The following is a 20,441-nucleotide window of genomic DNA, read 5'->3' as shown; positions in this document are numbered from 1 at the left end:
CATAGGGGATTGGATAGGATAGAGGATAGGAGACGATAGAGGACAGGATAGGTTTGATGATAGGATAGGAAAGAGGACAGGATAGGATACAGGATACGATATTATAGAGGATAGGATAGGATAGAGGATAGGATAGGATAGAGGATATGATAGAATTGAGGATAGGATAGGTTTGAGGATAGGATGGGAAAGAGGACAGGATAGGATAGAGGATAGGACAGGATAGAGGATATGATAGGATAGAGGATAGCATAGGATAGATGATAGGATAGGATAGAGGATAACATAGGGGATTGGATAGCATAGAGGATAGGAGACGATAGAGGATAGGATAGGATAGAGGATAGGATAGGATAGATGATATTATAGGATAGAGGATAGGATAGGATGGAGGATAGGATAGGATAGAGGTTAGGATATAGGATTGGATAGGATAGAGGATATTATAGGATAGAGGATGGGATAGGATAGCGGATAGGATATTATCGAGTATAGGATAGAATTGAGGATAGGATAGGGTTGAGGATAGGATAGGAAAGAGGACAGGATAGGATAGAGGATAGGATAGGATAGAGGATATGATAGGATAGAGGGTAGCATAGGATAGAGGATAGGATAGGATAGAGGACAACATAGGGGATTGGATAGGATAGAGGATAGGAGACGATAGAGGACAGGATAGGTTTGATGATAGGATAGGAAAGAGGACAGGATAGGATACAGGATACGATATTATAGAGGATACGATATTATAGAGGATAGGATAGGATAGAGGATAGGATAGGATAGAGGATAGGATAGGATAGAGGATACGATATTATAGAGGATAGGATAGGATAGAGGATAGGCTAGGATAGAGGATAGGATAGGATAGAGGATAGGATATTATAGAGGATAGGATAGGATAGAGGATAACATAGGGGATTTTATAGCATAGAGGATAGGAGACGATAGAGGATAGGATAGGATGGAGGATAGGATAGGATAGATGATATTATAGGATAGAGGATAGGATAGGATGGAGGATAGGATAGGATAGAGGATAGGATATAGGATTGGATAGGATAGAGGATAGGATCGGATAGAGGATAGGATAGGATTGAGGATATTAGAGGATAGAGCAGATGATAGAGCATAGGAAAGAATTGAGGATAGGATAGGATAGAATATAGGATAGGATAGAGAATAGGATAGGATAGATGATATTATAGGATAGAGGATGGGATAGGATGGAGGATAGGATAGCATAGAGGATAGGATAGGATAGAGGATATGATAGGATAGAGGGTAGCATAGGATAGAGGATAGGATAGGATAGAGGACAACATAGGGGATTGGATAGGATAGAGGATAGGAGACGATAGAGGACAGGATAGGTTTGATGATAGGATAGGAAAGAGGACAGGATAGGATACAGGATACGATATTATAGAGGATACGATATTATAGAGGATAGGATAGGATAGAGGATAGGATAGGATAGAGGATATGATAGGATAGAGGATAGCATAGGATAGATGATAGGATAGGATAGAGGATAACATAGGGGATGGGATAGGATAGTGGATAGGAGACGATAGAGGATAGGATAGGATAGAGGATAGGATAGGATAGATGATATTATAGGATAGAGGATAGGATAGGATAGAGGATAGGATAGGATAGATGATATTATAGGATAGAGGATAGGATAGGATGGAGGAGAGGATAGGATAGAGGATAAGATAGGATAGAGGATAGGATAGGATAGAGGATAGGATAGGATAGAGGAGGATAGGATAGAGGATAGGATAGAGTATAGGATACAGGATTGGATAGGATAGAGGATATTATAGGATAGAGGATGGGATAGGATAGCGGATAGGATAGGATCGAGTATAGGATAGAATTGAGGATAGGATAGGGTTGAGGATAGGATAGGAAAGAGGACAGGATAGGATAGAGGATAGGATAGGATAGAGGATATGATAGGATAGAGGGTAGCATAGGATAGAGGATAGGATAGGATAGAGGATAGGATAGAGGATAGGATAGAGGATAGTATAGAGGATTGGATAGGATAGAGGATATTATAGGATAGAGGATAGGATAGGATAGCGGATAGGATAGGATGGAGTATAGGATAGAATTGAGGATAGGATAGGATAGAGGATAGGATAGAGGATTGGATAGGATAGAACATGCGAGAGGACAGAGGATAGGATAGGATTAAGGATAGGATAGGAAAGAGGACAAGATAGGATACAGGATACGATATTATAGAGGATACGATAGCATAGAGGATAGGATAGGATTGAGGATAGGATAGGAAAGAGAACAGGATAGGATACAGGATACGATATTATAGAGGATACGATATTATAGAGCATAGGATAGGATAGAGGATAGGATAGGATAGAGAATAGGATAGGATAGAGGATTGAATATTATACAGGATAGGATAGGATAGAGGATAGGATAGGATTGAGGATAGGATAGGATAGAGGATAGGATAGGATAGAGGATAGGATAGGATATAGGACAGGATAGGATAGAGGATAGGATAGGATAGAGGATAGGATAGGATAGAGGATTGGATAGGATAGAGGATAGGATAGGATAGAGGATAGGATAGGATAGAGGATATGATAGGATAGAGGATAGGATAGGATAGAGTATAGGATAGGATAGAGGATAGGATAGGATAGAGGATAGGATAGGATGGAGGATAGGATAGGATAGAGGATAGGATAGGATACGATAGAGGATAGGATAGAGGATAGGATAGAGTATTGGATAGGATAGAGGATATTATAGGGTAGAGGATAGGATAGGATAGCGGATAGGATAGGATGGAGTATACGATAGAATTGAGGATAGGATAGGGTTGAGGATAGGATAGGATCGAGGATAGGAGAAGATAGAGGATACGATAGGATAGAGGATAGGATAGGATAGAGGATATTATAGGATAGAGGATAGAATAGGATGGAGGATAGGATAGGATAGAGGGTAGGATAGGATAGAGGATAGGATAGGATAGAGGATCGGGTAGGATAGATGATATTATATTAAAGAGGATAGGATATGATAGAGGATACGATATTATAGAGGATAGGATAGGATAGGGGATAACATAGGGGATTGGATAGGATAGAGGATAGGATAGGATTGATGATAGGATAGGAAAGAGGACAGGATAGGATACAGGATACGATATTATAGAGGATACGATATTATAGAGGATAGGATAGGATAGAGGATAGGATAGGCTAGAGGATAGGATAGGATAGAGGATAGGATATTATAGAGGATACGATATTATAGAGGATAGGATAGGATAGAGGATAGGATAGGCTAGAGGATAGGATAGGATAGAGGATAGGATAGGATAGAGGATAGGATAGGATAGAGGATTGTATAGGATAGAGGATGCGATAGGATAGAGGATAGGATAGGATAGAGGATAGGATAGGATAGAGGATAGGATAGGATGGAGGATAGGATAGGATAGGATAGAGGATAGAATAGGATAGAGGATAGGATAGAGGATAGGATAGGATAGAGGATAGGATAGGATAGAGGATAGGATAGGATTGAGGATAGGATAGGATGGAGGATAGGATAGGATAGGATAGAGGATAGGATAGGATAGAGGATAGGATAAGATAGAGGATAACATAGGGGATTGGATAGGATAGAGGATAGGAGACGATAGAGGACAGGATAGGTTTGATGATAGGATAGGAAAGAGGACAGGATAGGATACAGGATACAATATTATAGAGGATATGATAGGATAGAGGATAGGATAGGATAGAGGATAGGATAGGATAGAGCAGGATAGGATAGAGGATAGGATAGAGGATAGGATAGAGGATAGGATAGAGGATTGGATAGGATAGTGGATATTATAGGATAGAGGATAGGATAGGATAGCGGATAGGATAGGATGGAGTATAGGATAGAATTGAGGATAGGATATGGTTGAGGATAGGATAGGAAAGAGGACAGGATAGAATACAGGATACCATATTATAGAGGATAGGATAGGATAGAGGATAGGATAGGATAGGATAGGATAGAGGATAAGATAGGATAGAGGATAGGATAGGATAGAGGATAGGATAGAGGATAGGATAGAGGATAGGATACAGAATAGGATAGAGGATAGGATAGAGGATAGGATAGAGGATAGGATAGAGGATTGGATAGGATAGAGGATATTATAGGATAGAGGATAGGATAGGATAGCGGATAGGATAGGATGGAGTATAGGATAGAATTGAGGATAGGATAGGGTTGAGGATAGGATAGGAAAGAGGACAGGATAGGATAGAGGATAGGATAGGATAGAGGATAGGATAGGATAGTGGATAGGATAGGATAGAGGATATTATAGGATAGAGGAGAGGATAGGATGGAGGATAGGATAGGATAGAGGATAAGATAGGATGGAGGATAGGATACGATAGAGGATAGGATAGGATAGAAGATTGTATAGGATAGAGGATGCGATAGGATAGAGGATAGGATAGGATAGAGGATTGTATAGGATAGAGGATGCGATAGGATAGAGGATAGGATAGGATAGAGGATAGGATAGGATAGAGGATAGGATAGGATGGAGGATAGATGATATTATAGGAAAGAGGATAGGATATGATAGAGGATACGATATTATAGAGGATAGGATAGGATAGGGGATAACATAGGGGATTGGATAGGATAGAGGATAGGATAGGATTGATGATAGGATAGGAAAGAGGACAGGATAGGATACAGGATACGATATTATAGAGGATACGATATTATAGAGGATAGGATAGGATAGAGGATATGATAGGATAGAGGATAGGATAGGATAGAGTATAGGATAGGATAGAGGATATGATAGGATAGAGGATAGGATAGGATAGAGGATAGGATAGAGAATAGGATAGGATAGAGGATAGGGGATTGGATCGGATACAGGATAGGAGACGGTAGAGGATTGGATAGGATACAGGATAGGATAGGATAGAGCATATTATAGGAAAGAGGATAGGATAGGATGGAGGATAGGATAGGATAGAGGATAAGATAGGATAGAGGATAGGATAGGATAGAGGATAGGATAGGATAGAGGATTGTATAGGATAGAGGATGCGATAGGATGGTGGATAGGATATAGGATTGGATAGGATAGAGGATAGGATCGGATAGAGGATAGGATAGGATTGAGGATAGGAGAGGATAGAGCAGATGATAGAGCATAGGAAAGAATTGAGGATAGGATAGGATAGAATATAGGATAGGATAGAGAATAGGATAGGATAGATGATATTATAGGATAGAGGATGGGATAGGATGGAGGATAGGATAGGATAGAGGATGGGATAGGATAGAGGATATGATAGGATAGAGGGTAGCATAGGATAGAGGATAGGATAGGATAGAGGACAACATAGGGGATTGGATAGGATAGAGGATAGGAGACGATAGAGGACAGGATAGGTTTGATGATAGGATAGGAAAGAGGACAGGATAGGATACAGGATACGATATTATAGAGGATACGATATTATAGAGGATAGGATAGGATAGAGGATAGGCTAGGATAGAGGATAGGATAGGATAGAGGATAGGATATTATAGAGGATAGGATAGGATAGAGGATAACATAGGGGATTTTATAGCATAGAGGATAGGAGACGATACAGGATAGGATAGGATGGAGGATAGGATAGGAGAGAATATAGGATAGGATAGAGAATAGGATAGGATAGATGATATTATAGGATAGAGGATGGGATAGGATGGAGGATAGGATAGGATAGAGGATAGGATAGGATAGAGGATATGATAGGATAGAGGGTAGCATAGGATAGAGGATAGGATAGGATAGAGGACAACTTAGGGGATTGGATAGGATAGAGGATAGGAGACGATAGAGGACAGGATAGGTTTGATGATAGGATAGGAAAGAGGACAGGATAGGATACAGGATACGATATTATAGAGGATACGATATTATAGAGGATAGGATAGGATAGAGGATAGGATAGGATAGAGGATATGATAGGATAGAGGATAGCATAGGATAGATGATAGGATAGGATAGAGGATAACATAGGGGATTGGATAGGATAGAGGATAGGAGACGATAGAGGATAGGATAGGATAGAGGATAGGATAGGATAGATGATATTATAGGATAGAGGATAGGATAGGATGGAGGATAGGATAGGATAGAGGTTAGGATATAGGATTGGATAGGATAAAGGATAGGATCGGATAGAGGATAGCATAGGATTGAGGATAGGAGAGGATAGAGCAGATGATAGAGCATAGGAAAGAATTGAGGATAGGATAGGATAGAATATAGGATAGGATAGAGAATAGGATAGGATAGATGATATTATAGGATAGAGGATAGGATAGGATAGCGGATAGGATAGGATGGAGTATAGGATAGAATTGAGGATAGGATAGGATAGAGGATAGGATAGAGGATTGGATAGGATAGAACATGCGAGAGGACAGAGGATAGGATAGGATTAAGGATAGGATAGGAAAGAGGACAAGATAGGATACAGGATACGATATTATAGAGGATACGATAGCATAGAGGATAGGATAGGATTGAGGATAGGATAGGAAAGAGAACAGGATAGGATACAGGATACGATATTATAGAGGATACGATATTATAGAGCATAGGATAGGATAGAGGATAGGATAGGATAGAGAATAGGATAGGATAGAGGATTGAATATTATACAGGATAGGATAGGATAGAGGATAGGATAGGATTGAGGATAGGATAGGATAGAGGATAGGATAGGATAGAGGATAGGATAGGATATAGGACAGGATAGGATAGAGGATAGGATAGGATAGAGGATAGGATAGGATAGAGGATTGGATAGGATAGAGGATAGGATAGGATAGAGTATAGGATAGGATAGAGGATAGGATAGGATAGAGGATAGGATAGGATGGAGGATAGGATAGGATAGAGGATAGGATAGGATACGATAGAGGATAGGATAGAGGATAGGATAGAGTATTGGATAGGATAGAGGATATTATAGGGTAGAGGATAGGATAGGATAGCGGATAGGATAGGATGGAGTATACGATAGAATTGAGGATAGGATAGGGTTGAGGATAGGATAGGATCGAGGATAGGAGAAGATAGAGGATACGATAGGATAGAGGATAGGATAGGATAGAGGATATTATAGGATAGAGGATAGAATAGGATGGAGGATAGGATAGGATAGAGGGTAGGATAGGATAGAGGATAGGATAGGATAGAGGATTGGATAGGATAGAAGATAGGATAGGATAGAGGATAGGATAGGATAGAGGATATGATAGGATAGAGGATAGGATAGGATAGAGGATCGGGTAGGATAGATGATATTATATTAAAGAGGATAGGATATGATAGAGGATACGATATTATAGAGGATAGGATAGGATAGGGGATAACATAGGGGATTGGATAGGATAGAGGATAGGATAGGATTGATGATAGGATAGGAAAGAGGACAGGATAGGATACAGGATACGATATTATAGAGGATACGATATTATAGAGGATAGGATAGGATAGAGGATAGGATAGGCTAGAGGATAGGATAGGATAGAGGATAGGAGAGGATAGAGGATAGGATAGGATAGAGGATTGTATAGGATAGAGGATGCGATAGGATAGAGGATAGGATAGGATAGAGGATAGGATAGGATAGAGGATAGGATAGGATGGAGGATAGGATAGGATAGGATAGAGGATAGGATAGGATAGAGGATCGGGTAGGATAGATGATATTATATTAAAGAGGATAGGATATGATAGAGGATACGATATTATAGAGGACAGGATAGGATAGGGGATAACATAGGGGATTGGATAGGATAGAGGATAGGATAGGATTGATGATAGGATAGGAAAGAGGACAGGATAGGATATAGGATACGATATTATAGAGGATACGATATTATAGAGGATAGGATAGGATAGAGGATAGGATAGGCTAGAGGATAGGATAGGATAGAGGATAGGATAGGATAGAGGATAGGATAGGATAGAGGATTGTATAGGATAGAGGATGCGATAGGATAGAGGATAGGATAGGATAGAGGATAGGATAGGATAGAGGATAGGATAGGATGGAGGATAGGATAGGATAGGATAGAGGATAGAATAGGATAGAGGATAGGATAGAGGATAGGATAGGATAGAGGATAGGATAGGATAGAGGATAGGATAGGATTGAGGATAGGATAGGATGGAGGATAGGATAGGATAGGATAGAGGATAGGATAGGATAGAGGATAGGATAAGATAGAGGATAACATAGGGGATTGGATAGGATAGAGGATAGGAGACGATAGAGGACAGGATAGGTTTGATGATAGGATAGGAAAGAGGACAGGATAGGATACAGGATACAATATTATAGAGGATATGATAGGATAGAGGATAGGATAGGATAGAGCAGGATAGGATAGAGGATAGGATAGAGGATAGGATAGAGGATAGGATAGAGGATTGGATAGGATAGTGGATATTATAGGATAGAGGATAGGATACTATAGCGGATAGGATAGGATGGAGTATAGGATAGAATTGAGGATAGGATAGGGTTGAGGATAGGATAGGAAAGAGGACAGGATAGAATACAGGATACGATATTATAGAGGATAGGATAGGATAGAGGATAGGATAGGATAGGATAGGATAGAGGATAAGATAGGATAGAGGATAGGATAGGATAGAGGATAGGATACAGGATAGGATACAGGATAGGATAGAGGATAGGATAGAGGATAGGATAGAGGATAGGATAGAGGATTGGATAGGATAGAGGATATTATAGGATAGAGGATAGGATAGGATAGCGGATAGGATAGGATGGAGTATAGGATAGAATTGAGGATAGGATAGGGTTGAGGATAGGATAGGAAAGAGGACAGGATAGGATAGAGGATAGGATAGGATAGAGGATAGGATAGGATAGAGGATAGGATAGGATAGAGGATATTATAGGATAGAGGAGAGGATAGGATGGAGGATAGGATAGGATAGAGGATAGGATAGGATAGAGGATAGGATAGGATTGAGGATAGGATAGGATGGAGGATAGGATAGGATAGGATAGAGGATAGGATAGGATAGAGGATAGGATAAGATAGAGGATAACATAGGGGATTGGATAGGATAGAGGATAGGAGACGATAGAGGACAGGATAGGTTTGATGATAGGATAGGAAAGAGGACAGGATAGGATACAGGATACAATATTATAGAGGATATGATAGGATAGAGGATAGGATAGGATAGAGGATAGGATAGGATAGAGCAGGATAGGATAGAGGATAGGATAGAGGATAGGATAGAGGATAGGATAGAGGATTGGATTGGATAGTGGATATTATAGGATAGAGGATAGGATAGGATAGCGGATAGGATAGGATGGAGTATAGGATAGAATTGAGGATAGGATATGGTTGAGGATAGGATAGGAAAGAGGACAGGATAGAATACAGGATACGATATTATAGAGGATAGGATAGGATAGAGGATAGGATAGGATAGGATAGGATAGGATAGAGGATAAGATAGGATAGAGGATAGGATAGGATAGAGGATAGGATAGAGGATAGGATAGAGGATAGGATACAGGATAGGATAGAGGATAGGATAGAGGATAGGATAGAGGATAGGATAGAGGATTGGATAGGATAGAGGATATTATAGGATAGAGGATAGGATAGGATAGCGGATAGGATAGGATGGAGTATAGGATAGAATTGAGGATAGGATAGGGTTGAGGATAGGATAGGAAAGAGGACAGGATAGGATAGAGGATAGGATAGGATAGAGGATAGGATAGCATAGAGGATAGGATAGGATAGAGGATATTATAGGATAGAGGAGAGGATAGGATGGAGGATAGGATAGGATAGAGGATAAGATAGGATGGAGGATAGGATAGGATAGAGGATAGGATAGGATAGAAGATTGTATAGGATAGAGGATGCGATAGGATAGAGGATAGGATAGGATAGAGGATTGTATAGGATAGAGGATGCGATAGGATAGAGGATATGATAGGATAGAGGATAGGATAGGATAGAGGATAGGATAGGATGGAGGATAGATGATATTATAGGAAAGAGGATAGGATATGATAGAGGATACGATATTATAGAGGATAGGATAGGATAGGGGATAACATAGGGGATTGGATAGGATAGAGGATAGGATAGGATTGATGATAGGATAGGAAAGAGGACAGGATAGGATACAGGATACGATATTATAGAGGATACGATATTATAGAGGATAGGATAGGATAGAGGATATGATAGGATAGAGGATAGGATAGGATAGAGTATAGGATAGGATAGAGGATATGATAGGATAGAGGATAGGATAGGATAGAGGATAGGATAGGATAAATGATACGATACGATAGAGGATAGGATAGAGAATAGGATAGGATAGAGGATAGGGGATTGGATCGGATACAGGATAGGAGACGGTAGAGGATTGGATAGGATAGAGGATAGGATAGGATAGAGCATATTATAGGAAAGAGGATAGGATAGGATGGAGGATAGGATAGGATAGAGGATAAGATAGGATAGAGGATAGGATAGGATAGAGGATAGGATAGGATAGAGGATTGTATAGGATAGAGGATGCGATAGGATGGTGGATAGGATAGGATAGAGGATAGGATAGGAAAGAGGATAGGATATGATAGAGGATACGATATTATAGAGGATAGGATAGGATAGGGGATAACATAGGGGATTGGATAGGATAGAGTATAGGATAGGATTGATGATAGGATAGGAAAGAGGACAGGATAGGATAGAGGATAGGATAGGATAGAGGATAGGATAGGATGGAGGATAGGATAGGATAGAGGATAGGATAGGATAGAGGATATGATAGGATAGAGGATAGGATAGGATAGAGGATAGGATAGGATAGATGATATTATAGGAAAGAGGATAGGATATGATAGAGGATAACATAGGGGATTGGATAGGATAGAGGATAGGATAGGATTGATGATAGGATAGGAAAGAGGACAGGATAGGATACAGGATACGATATTATAGAGGATAGGATAGGATAAAGGATAGGATAGGATAGAGGATAGGATAGGATAGAGTAAAGGATAGGATAGAGGATGGGATAGGATGGAGGATAGGATAGGATAGAGGATAGGATAGGATAGAGGATAGGATAGGATAGAGGATAGGATACGATAGAGGATAGGATAGAGGATAGGATAGAGTATTGGATAGGATAGAGGATATTATAGGATAGAGTATAGGATAGGATAGAGGTTTGGATAGGATAGAGGATAGGATAGGATAGAGGATATGATAGGATAGAGGATAGGATAGGATAGAGGATAGGATAGGATAGATGATATTATAGGAAAGAGGACAGGATAGGATACAGGATACGATATTATAGAGGATAGGATAGGATAAAGGATAGGATAGGATAGAGGATAGGATAGGATAGAGTAAAGGATAGGATAGAGGATGGGATAGGATGGAGGATAGGATAGGATAGAGGATAGGATAGGATAGAGGATAGGATAGGATAGAGGATAGGATACGATAGAGGATAGGATAGAGGATAGGATAGAGTATTGGATAGGATAGAGGATATTATAGGATAGAGGATAGGATAGGATAGCGGATAGGATAGGATAGAGTATACGATAGAATTGAGGATAGGATAGGGTTGAGGATAGGATAGGATCGAGGATAGGAGAAGATAGAGGATAGGATAGGATAGAGGATGCGATACGATAGAGGATAGGATAGGATAGAGGATAGGATAGGATATAGGATAGGATAGGGTAGAGGATAGGATAGGATAGAGGATAGGATAGGATAGAGGATTGAATAGGATAGAGGATAGGATAGGATAGAGGATAGGATAGGATAGAGGATACGATATTATAGAGGATATGATAGGATAGAGGATAGGATAGGATAGAGGATAGGATAGGATACAGGATAGGATAGGATAGAGGATAGGATAGGACAAAGGATAGGATAGGATAGAGGATAGGATAGGATAGAGTATAGGATAGGATAGAGGATAGGATAGGATAGAGGATAGGATAGGATCGAGGATAGGAGAAGATAGAGGATAGGATAGGATAGAGGATGCGATACGATAGAGGATAGGATAGGATAGAGGATAGGATAGGATATAGGATAGGATAGGGTAGAGGATAGGATAGGATAGAGGATAGGATAGGATAGAGGATTGAAGAGGATAGAGGATAGGATAGGATAGAGGATAGGATAGGATAGAGGATTGGATAGGATAGAGGATGCGGTAGGATAAGGGTAGGATAGGAAAGAGGACAGGATAGGATACAGGATACGATATTATAGAGGATACGATATTATAGAGGATACGTTATTATAGAGGATATGATAGGATATAGGATAGGATAGGATAGAGGATAGGATAGGATAGAGGATTGGATAGGATAGAGGATAGGATAGGATAGAGGATAGGATAGGATAGAGGATAGGATAGGATATAGGATAGGATAGGATAGAGGATAGGATAGGATAGAGGATAGGATAGGATAGAGGATTGGATAGTATAGAGGATGCGATAGGATAGAGGATAGGATAGGATTGAGGATAGGATAGGACAGATGATAAGATAGGATACAGGATACGATATTATAGAGGATAGGATAGGATAGAGGATGGGATAGGAAAGAAGATAGGATAGGATAGAGGATACGATAGGATAGAGGATAGGATTGGATTGAGGATAGGATAGGAAAGAGGACAGGATAGGATACAGGATACGATATTATAGAGGATAGGATAGGTTAGAGGATAGGATAGGATAGAGGATAGGATAGGATAGAGGATAGGATAGGATAGAGGATTGGATAGGATAGAGGATGCGATAGGATAGAGGATAGGATAGGATTGAGAATAGGATAGGACAAAGGATAAGATAGGATACAGGATACGATATTATAGAGGATAGGATAGGATAGAGGATAGGATAGGATAAAGGATAGGGTAGGATAGAGGATATGATAGGATAGAGGATAGGATAGGATCGAGGATAGGAGAAGATAGAGGATAGGATAGGATAGAGGATAGGATAGGATAGAGGATTGGATAGGATAGAGGATGCGATAGGATAGAGGATAGGATAGGATTGAGAATAGGATAGGACAAAGGATAAGATAGGATACAGGATACGATATTATAGAGGATAGGATAGGATAGAGGATAGGATAGGATAAAGGATAGGGTAGGATAGAGGATATGATAGGATAGAGGATAGGATAGGATAGAGGATAGGATAGGATATAGGATAGGATAGGATAGATGATAGAATAGGATAGGGGATAGGATAGGATAGAGGATTGGATAGGATAGAGGATAGGATAGGATAGAGGATAGGATAGGATAGAGGATAGGATATGATAGAGGATAGGATAGGATACAGGATAGGATAGGATAGAGGATAGGATAGGAAAGAGGACAGGATAGGAAAGAGGACAGGATAGGATACAGGATAGGATATTATAGAGGATACGATATTATAGAGGATACGATAGGATAGATGATAGGATAGGATAGGGCATAGGATAGGATAGAGGACTGGATAGGATATAGGATAGGATAGGATAGAGGATATTATAGGAAGGAGGATAGGATATGATAGTGGATACGATATTATAGAGGATAGGATAGGATAGGGGATAACATAGGGGATTGGTTAGGATAGAGTATAGGAGAGGATTGATGATATGATAGGAAAGAGGACAGAATAGGATAGAGGATAGGATAGGATAGAGGATAGGATAGGATGGTGGATAGGATAGGATAGAGTATAGGATAGGATAGAGGATATGATAGGATAGAGGATAGGATAGGATAGAGGATAGGATAGGATAGATGATATTATAGGAAAAAGGATAGGATATGATAGAGGATAACATAGGGGATTGGATAGGATAGAGGATAGGATAGGATTGATGATAGGATAGGAAAGAGGACAGGATAGGATACAGGATACGATATTATAGAGGATAGGATAGGATAAAGGATAGGATAGGATAGAGGATAGGATAGGATAGAGTATAGGATAGGATAGAGGATAGGATTGGATAGAGGATAGGATAGGATAGAGGATAGGATAGGATAGAGGATAGGATAGAGGATAGGATAGAGTATTGGATAGGATAGAGGATATTATAGGATAGAGGATAGGATAGGATAGCGGATAGGATAGGATGGAGTATACGATAGAATTGATAATAGGATAGGGTTGAGGATAGGATAGGATCGAGGATACTAGAAGATAGAGGATAGGATAGGATAGAGGATACGATACGATAGAGGATAGGATAGATAATAGGATAGGATAGAGGATAGGGGATTGGATCGGATACAGGATAGGAGACGGTAGAGGATCGGATAGGATAGAGGATAGGATAGGATAGAGGATAGGATAGGATAGAGGATAGGATAGGACAGAGGATAGGATAGGATAGAGGATAGGATAGGATAGAAGATCGGATAGGATAGAGGATAGGATAGTATAGAGGATAGGATAGGATACAGGATAGCATAGGATAGAGGATAGGATAGGATAGAGGATAGGATAGGATAGAGGATTGGATAGGATAGAGGATAGGATAGGATACAGGATAGGATAGGATACAGGATAGGATAGGATAGAGGATAGGATAGGATAGAGGATAGGATATTATAGAGGATAGGGTAGGATAGAGGATAACATAGGGGATTGGATAGCATAGAGGATAGGAGTCGATAGAGGATAGGATAGGATAGAGGATAGGATAGGATAGAGGATATGATAGGATAGAGGATTGGATAGGATAGAGGATAGGATGGGATAGACGATAGGATAGGATAGAGGATAGGATAGGATAGAGGATAGGATAGGATAGAGGATATGATAGGATATAGTATAGGATAGGAAAGAGGACAGGATAGGATACAGGAAACGATATTATAGAGGATACGATATTATGGAGGATAGGATAGGATAGAGGATAGGATAGAGGATAGGATAGAGGATAGGATAGAGGATAGGATACTATATAGGATAGGATAGGATAGAGGATAGGATAGGATAGAGGATAGGATAGGATAGAGGATTGGATAGGATAGAGGATGCGATAGGATAGAGGATAGGATAGGATTGAGGATAGGATAGGACAGAGGATAAGATAGGATACAGGATACGATATTATAGAGGATAGGATAGGATAGAGGATAGGATAGGATAGAGGATAGGATAGGATAGAGGATAGGATAGGATAGAGGATAGGATAGGATAGAGGATAGGATAGGATAGAGGATAGGATAGGATAGAGGATAGGATAGGATAGAGGATAGGATAGGATAGAGGTTATGATAGGATAGAGGAAAGGATAGGATTGAGGATAGGATAGGATAGAGGATAGGATAGGATAGAGGATAGGATAGGATAGAGGATAGGATAGGATAGAGGATAGGATACGATAGAGGATAGGATAGAGGATAGGATAGAGTATTGGATAGGATAGAGGATATTATAGGATAGAGGATAGGATAGGATAGCGGATAGGATAGGATGGAGTATACGATAGAATTGAGGATAGGATAGGGTTGAGGATAGGATAGGATAGAGGATAGCATAGGATAGAGGATAGGATAGGATAGAGGATAGGATAGGATAGAGGATAGGATAGGATAGAGGATAGGATACGATAGAGGATAGGATAGTTGATAGGATAGAGTATTGGATAGGATAGAGGATATTATAGGATAGATGATAGGATAGGATAGCGGATAGGATAGGATGGAGTATACGATAGAATTGAGGATAGGATAAAGTTGAGGATAGGATAGGATCGAGGATAGGAGAAGATAGAGGATAGGATAGGATAGAGGATACGATACGATAGAGGATAGGATAGAGAATAGGATAGGATAGAGGATAGGGGATTGGATCGGATACAGGATAGGAGACGGTAGAGGATTGGATAGGATAGAGGATAGGAAAGGATAGAGGATATTATAGGATAGAGGATAGAATAGGATGGAGGATAGGATAGGATAGAGGATAGGATAGGATAGAGGATAGGATAGGATAGAGGATTGGATAGGATAGAGGATAGGATAGGATAGAGGATATGATAGGATAGAGGATAGGATAGGATAGAGGATAGGATATGATAGATGATAACATAGGGGATTGGATAGGATAGAGGATAGGATAGGATTGATGATAGGATAGGAAAGAGGACAGGATAGGATACAGGATACGATATTATAGAGGACAGGATAGGATAAAGGATAGGATAGGATAGAGGATAGGATAGGATAGAGTATAGGATAGGATAGAGGATAGGATAGGATAGAGGATAGGATAGGATAGAGGATAGGATAGGATAGAGGATAGGATAGGATAGAGGATAGGATAGGATAGAGGATGGGATAGGATGGAGGATAGGATAGGATAGAGGATAGGATAGGATAGAGGATAGGATAGGATAGAGGATAGGATACGATAGAGGATAGGATAGGGGATAGGATAGGATAGCGGATAGGATAGGATGGAGTATACGATAGAATTGAGGATAGGATAGGGTTGAGGATAGGATAGGATCGAGGATAGGAGAAGATAGAGGATAGGATAGGATAGAGGATGCGATACGATAGAGGATAGGATAGGATAGAGGATAGGATAGGATATAGGATAGGATAGGGTAGAGGATAGGATAGGATAGAGGATAGGATAGGATAGAGGATTGAATAGGATAGAGGATAGGATAGGATAGAGGATAGGATAGGATAGAGGACACGATATTATAGAGGATACGATATTATAGAGGATATGATAGGATAGAGGATAGGATAGGATAGAGGATAGGATAGGATACCGGATAGGATAGGATAGAGGATAGGATAGGATAAAGGATATGATAGGATAGAGGATAGGATAGGATAGAGTATAGGATAGGATAGAGGATAGGATAGGATAGAGGATAGGATAGGATAGAGGATAGGATAGGATAGAGGATAGGATAGGATAGAGGATGGGATAGGATGGAGGATAGGATAGGATAGTGGATAGGATAGGATAGAGGATGCGATACGATAGAGGATAGGATAGGATAGAGGATAGGATAGGATAGAGGATAGGATAGGATAGAGGATTGAATAGGATAGAGGATAGGATAGGATAGAGGATAGGATAGGATGGAGGATAGGATAGGATAGAGGATAGGATAGGACAGAGGATAGGATAGGATAGAGGATTGGATAGGATAGAGGATGCGATAGGATAGAGGATAGGATAGGATTGAGGATAGGATAGGACAGAGGATAAGATAGGATACAGGATACGATATTATAGAGGATAGGATAGGATAGAGGATAGAATAGGAAAGAAGATAGGATAGGATAGAGGATACGATAGGATAGAGGATAGGATTGCATTGAGGATAGGATAGGAAAGAGGACAGGATAGGATACAGGATACGATATTATAGAGGATACGATATTATAGAGGATAGGATAGGATAGAGGATAGGATAGGATAGAGGATAGGATAGGATAGAGGATTGGATAGGATAGAGGATGCGATAGGATAGAGGATAGGATAGGATTGAGGATAGGATAGGACAAAGGATAAGATAGGATACAGGATACGATATTATAGAGGATAGGATAGGATAGAGGATAGGATAGGATAAAGGATAGGGTAGGATAGAGGATAGGATAGGATAGAGTATAGGATAGGATAGACGATAGGATAGGATACAGGATAGGATAGGATAGAGGATAGGATAGGATAGAGGATATGATAGGATATAGTATAGGATAGGAAAGAGGACAGGATAGGATACAGGATACGATATTATAGAGGATACGATATTATGGAGGATAGGATAGGATAGAGGATAGGATAGGATATAGGATAGGATAGGATAGAGGATAGGATAGGATAGAGGATAGGATAGGATAGAGGATTGGATAGGATAGAGGATGAGATAGGATAGAGGATAGGATAGGATAGAGGATAGGATAGGATAGAGGATAGGATAGGATAGAGGATTGGATAGGAAAGAGGATGCGATAGGATAGAGGATAGGATAGGATTGAGGATAGGATAGGACAGAGGATAAGATAGGATAGAGGATAGGATACGATAGAGGATAGGATAGAGGATAGGATAGAGTATTGGATAGGATAGAGGATATTATAGGATAGAGGATAGGATAGGATAGCGGATAGGATAGGATGGAGTATACGATATAATTGAGGATAGGATAGGGTTGAGGATAGGATAGGATAGAGGATAGGATAGGATAGAGGATAGGATAGGATAGAGGAAAGGATAGGATAGAGGACAGGATAGGATAGAGGAAAGGATAGGATAGAGGATTGGATAGGAAAGAGGATGCGATAGGATAGAGGATAGGATAGGATTGAGGATAGGATAGGACAGAGGATAAGATAGGATACAGGATACGATATTATAGAGGATAGGATATTATAGAGGATAGGATAGGATAAAGGATAGGGTAGGATAGAGGATAGGATAGGATAGATGATATTATAGGAAAGAGGATAGGATATGATAGAGGATACGATATTATAGAGGATAGGATAGGATAGAGGATAACATAGGGGATTGGATAGGATAGAAGATAGGATAGGATGGAGGATAGCATAGGATAGAAGATAGGATAGGGTAGAGGATAGGATATAATGGAGGATAGGATAGGATAGAGGATAGGATAGGATAGAGGATAGGATAGGATAGAGGATAGGATAGAGGATAGGATAGGGAAGAGGACAGGATAGGATACAGGATACGATATTATTGAGGATACGATATTATAGAGGATACGATAGGATAGATGATAGGATAGGATAGGGGATAGGATAGGATAGAGGATTGGGTAGGATAGAGGATAGGATAGGATAGAGGATAGGATAGGATAGAGGATATGATAGGATAGAGGATAGGATAGGATAGAGGATAGGATAGGATAGATGATATTATAGGAAAGAGGATAGGATATGATAGTGGATACGATATTATAGAGGATAGGATAGGATAGGGGATAACATAGGGGATTGGTTAGGATAGAGTATAGGATAGGATTGATGATAGGATAGGAAAGAGGACAGAATAGAATAGAGGATAGGATAGGATAGATAATAGGATAGGATAGAGGATAGGGGATTGGATCGGATACAGGATAGGAGACGGTAGAGGATCGGATAGGATAGAGGATAGGATAGGATAGAGGATAGGATAGGATAGAGGATTGTATAGGATAGAGGATGCGATAGGATACAGGATACGATATTATAGAGGATAGGATAGGATAGAGGATAGGATAGGACAGAGGATAGGATAGAATAGAGGATAGGATAGGATAGAAGATCGGATAGGATAGAGGATAGGATAGTATAGAGGATAGGATAGGATACAGGATAGGATAAGATAGAGGATAGGATAGGATAGAGGATAGGATAGTGGATAGGATAGGATAGAGGACAGGATAGGATAGAGGATAGGATAGGATAGAGGATAGGATAGGACAGAGGATAGGATTGGATTGAGGATAGGATAGGAAAGAGGACAGGATAGGATACAGGATACGATATTATAGAGGATACGATATTATAGAGGATAGGATAGGATAGAGGATAGGATAGGATAGAGGATAGGATAGGATAGAGGATAGGATTGGATAGAGGATAGGATAGGATAGAGGATTGGATAGGATAGAGGATGCGATAGGATAGAGGATAGGATAGGATTGAGGATAGGATAGGATACAGGATACGATATTATAGAGGATAGGATAGGATAGAGGATAGGATAGGATAGAGGATAGGATAGGATAGAGGATAGGATAGGATAGAGGATAGGATAGGATACAGGATATGATAGGATAGAGGATATGATAGGATAGAGGATGGGATAGGATAGAGGATAGGATAGGATAGAGGATAGGATAGGATAGAGGATAGGATAGGATAGAGGATAGGATACGATAGAGGATAGGATAGAGGATAGGATAGAGGATAGGATAGGATAGAGGATAGGATAGGATGGAGGATAGGATAGGATAGAGGATAGGATAGAGGATAGGATAGGAAAGAGGACAGGATAGGATACAGGATACGATATTATTGAGGATACGATATTATAGAGGATACGATAGGATAGATGATAGGATAGGATAGGGGATAGGATAGGATAGAGGATTGGGTAGGATAGAGGATAGGATAGGATAGAGGATAGGATAGGATAGAGGATATGATAGGATAGAGGATAGGATAGGATAGAGGATAGGATAGGATAGATGATATTATAGGAAAGAGGATAGGATATGATAGTGGATACG

The sequence above is a fragment of the Halictus rubicundus genome, unplaced genomic scaffold (assembly GCF_050948215.1).
Source record: "Halictus rubicundus isolate RS-2024b unplaced genomic scaffold, iyHalRubi1_principal scaffold0038, whole genome shotgun sequence".
NCBI classification, from domain to species: domain Eukaryota; kingdom Metazoa; phylum Arthropoda; class Insecta; order Hymenoptera; family Halictidae; genus Halictus; species Halictus rubicundus.
The sequence above is the reverse complement of the archived record's forward strand: the minus strand, read 5'-3'. Positions refer to the sequence as shown.